Source organism: Mastomys coucha, unplaced genomic scaffold, assembly GCF_008632895.1.
Source record: "Mastomys coucha isolate ucsf_1 unplaced genomic scaffold, UCSF_Mcou_1 pScaffold21, whole genome shotgun sequence".
Classification (NCBI taxonomy): domain Eukaryota; kingdom Metazoa; phylum Chordata; class Mammalia; order Rodentia; family Muridae; genus Mastomys; species Mastomys coucha.
This window is the reverse complement of record NW_022196904.1, coordinates 2780833-2784395: the sequence shown is the minus strand read 5'-3', so window position 1 is coordinate 2784395 and position 3563 is coordinate 2780833. Positions and strand designations below refer to the sequence as shown.

The following is a 3563-nucleotide window of genomic DNA, read 5'->3' as shown; positions in this document are numbered from 1 at the left end:
AGTACAGTATGCCCAATATACAGTCCACAGAACTCAAATAGGTCAACAAGCTGAAGTGCCCAAGTGAGGATGCCTCAGTTCCACTTGGGAGAGAGAAAAAAGCAATCACAAGTGGGGAGGGAGGAAACGACCTGGAAAGGAAAGTGAATAGGAGGGTGGAGTTGGGGTGGAGGAGAAGGGAACCTGATCTAGTATTGAGTGAGGGAAAAGGACTGAAGCCCTGAAGCAACCTTAGGAGGTAGGATGTTGGGGGTACCTCCAGAATGTACCAGAGACCTGGGAAGTGAGAGACCTTAGATGAAATACCCACCAGTAGGGAGAGAGAACTCATAGAGCTCACCTCCAGCAGGAAGACAGGGCATCAAATGAGGGAGGGGAGCATCCCACAGTCTTAACTCTGACCCATAATTGTCCCTGTCTGAAAGAATTACAGGGATGGAAATGGAGATGAGTCTGAGGAAAAGAAGGTTCAGAGACAGGCCCAAAGAGGGATCCAGCTCAAGGGGAGGTCCCAAGGATTACGCTATTACTGAGGCTATGGAGTGCTCACAAAAAGGGACCTAACATGACCTCACTCTGGAAGGTTCAATAAGCAGCTGAAAGAGTCAGAGACAGATAGTTGCACCCAACCATTGAACAGAAGCAGCTGACTCCTCTTGTTGAATTAGGGAAAGACTGAAAGAAGCTGAGGAAGAGGGTGACCCCATAGGAGGACCAGCAATCTCAGTTAATCTGGAACCCCAAGATCTCTCAAACACTGGACCACCAAACAGGCAGCATGCACGAGCTGATATGAGGCTGCCAACACACATACAGCAGAGGACTGCAAGGTCTGTGTTCATTCAGAGATGATGCACCTAACTCACAAGAGACTGGAGGCCCCAGGGAGTTTAGAGGTCAGGTGGCATGGGGGTTAGGGAGGAGGTATGGGATGTGGAGCAGTAGGAGGGTGGATGGTGGTGGGAATAAAATATGGAGTGTAAAATAAATGAATGCATAAATAAATTTTTAAAAAAAATATAGTCTCTAAAATTCTAAAGAAGTAGGTTTACACGAAGCCTTTTTATTAGTATTAATAACTCTCCCCATAATCTCTTCTCTAGATAGTCTTTCTACCTCACCACTACAACAATTTAACTTTCCATGTTCCATTATCACATTTGATCCTTTAAAAAATAGTGGGCCTAGCAAAAAAACCTTAACTCCTGACCTCTATACAGGTATTCCAAATGAAACAAATGTAATACAAAATTCAAAGCTAATGTCCACAAACTTGGGAAAATAAGCAATGTTTGTCTTAAGTTGTAGGATACCATATGCAGAATGATGGCTTCTCAACTATCCATTTACCTACAAACTTCATAGTTTGATTTTGGTTAACAGATAAATGATATCACATACTATAATTGTACATCATCATCCATTCATCACCTGATGGACACTTAAGCTTTCTATTTCATGACTATTGTGAATGCGTCAGCAATCAACATGAGTGATTGTAAATGGTGATGAGTAAATGAGTCACAGTCTACCTCAAAATGAATGGACATTGGAATGACACAAGGACTAATGGTGGAAACAGGGGCTTCAGTTGTGTGACTTGTCAAACTAAAATGCCCTTGTCCAAAATTAGGAAAATACAAGACTTTAGATCAGATGATAGTGGTCTCTCTGGAAGAACTTGATGTTAGCAAGATTGTGCAAAAGTAAAGGCATATGTCATAATGAACTCCCTAGAAATACAGCTAACAAATCTCTTCATCACCCCTGGAGGGCTCCTTTCTACACCCGAAGACAACACCAAGTCAGAACTTAGATTCTCCCAAAGGAAACATGGAGAACTTCTAACTTCTCCTCAGGAACTCATTAAAACATAACAAAATCCTATGTATTATTATTAATTGCCAGAAAGTCAAAATGGTGATTTGTTCTGGGGATTCATTTTGTGTTTTCATTAGAGGTAGACACTGCCCTTTTTTTAGAGCTCTGGTGTCTAGCCTCTTTCAGTGATCTGCATAAAACATCCCCGAAAATATGGGACATATTGGCATTTCTCTAGATATTCCTGAGAAAGTAGATACACAGAGAAATTTGTCAGAGGGAGACAATGTCAGAGCTGTGTTTCTGCAGTAACTCTTCAGGAGCTGCCCACCATTCCAGTGAGCAGCACCATCATGGCTGTGACTGTGTAGGAGAAGTTCCTGTAACTATATAGTTCTGCTTAATATTCTGGATCAATGTCCATGCAAGGTTTTCCAGACAGAGCTCCTGCATTGTGATAAAGCAGGGTTGCCTTTCCTGGGAAAAGAAAAGACTCCAAATCCATTGTAAAACTTAGACAGTTGAGAAGACTCTTAAAGACAGCACCATCCAACCTGATCATTACTCCATTGTCCAATGAAGTAATCTCTGTATTGAACAGAACAAAGCCCTGACAACTGCAGAGGAAGTGGCTCTTCAGATCTTTCTTCTTTGCCATGTTGGGCCAGCCAGGGACTGTTGCCAGTGCCCTTCCGTTTGTCCATAATCTCTCTCCAATCTTGACTGACTCTCAGCTGAGGCCCATACAAGTTATTCTATCCAACTTGGCCATGGCAAATGCCTTCATTCCCCTCCTTTTGGCATTTACAAACAGTATGACAGTTTTGGTTCCAAGTAAGATCCCAACTGACCTCAGATGTAAACTTTGGTACTTCATGTACCTGGTTGGTTGAAGCACAAACATGTGTTCCACCTGTATTCTGAGTTTGTCACTCTTGTTCCTGGTAACTGCGATAGGGTCTTGCTTAGAGGAAGAGCCATCAAGATTCTTAGTTATTCTTGTTACATTTGTTGGTTGTTCAGTATATTAAATAACGCTTACATTCCAATGAAAGTCACTGGTCCACAGAAAGCATACAATGACACTGATGGCAAGTGTGTCTGCTCTGTCTCTGGTTTCAGCGTAGGCATGAACTTCTTGCAATTTGCCCATGACATCATCTTCATCATTATCATGGTCTGAACCAGCGTCTCCATGGTGCTTTTCCTGAGAAAATGCCACCAGAGACTGCAGCATATTCACCCCTCCAATCAGGGCCACAGAGCCTATCTATGCTGAGACCAGAGCAGCTTACACCATCCTTACACTGGTGGTTGTATTTATGAGCTTGTATTTTCTAGACTACAACTCTACTTTCTTTCACTCATCCCCAACCCCCTCTTGACACTCCAAGATTTATACAGCCTTTGTTCACTCTCAATGAAGACAACCGTTACAATGAAAACAATCGCCAGAGAAGGCTCTTCCTGCCCAGATCACACTAGCTGTGATCCTACTCTTCCTCACATCTGGATAAGCTTCTTTCATTCTTGGCCAGCCCTGTGCACGATGGTGTCTGAGTACCCTGAGGGAAGAAACAGAGACTGGCCACAAAGTAGTGTACAATATGAATTCTATGGGACCTCTGCTTTAAGCAGGGACGTTTAAGTGCATGTCTGGCCTTTGGCATAAGCCCCAAGGCCCCACGCCTCCTTACTCTGTGGGCTAGCATTCTATCCTTTCTTCATTTGGTTTTTTTTTT

The 3563-nt window shown here is 43.0% G+C and overlaps 1 pseudogene; it reads left to right on the top strand.

The window, feature by feature from the left end:
- The window catches only part of LOC116104125, a 3806-nt pseudogene extending 600 nt beyond the window's left edge, over window positions 1-3206 (top strand).
- Window positions 3207-3563: the final 357 nt, after the last annotated feature.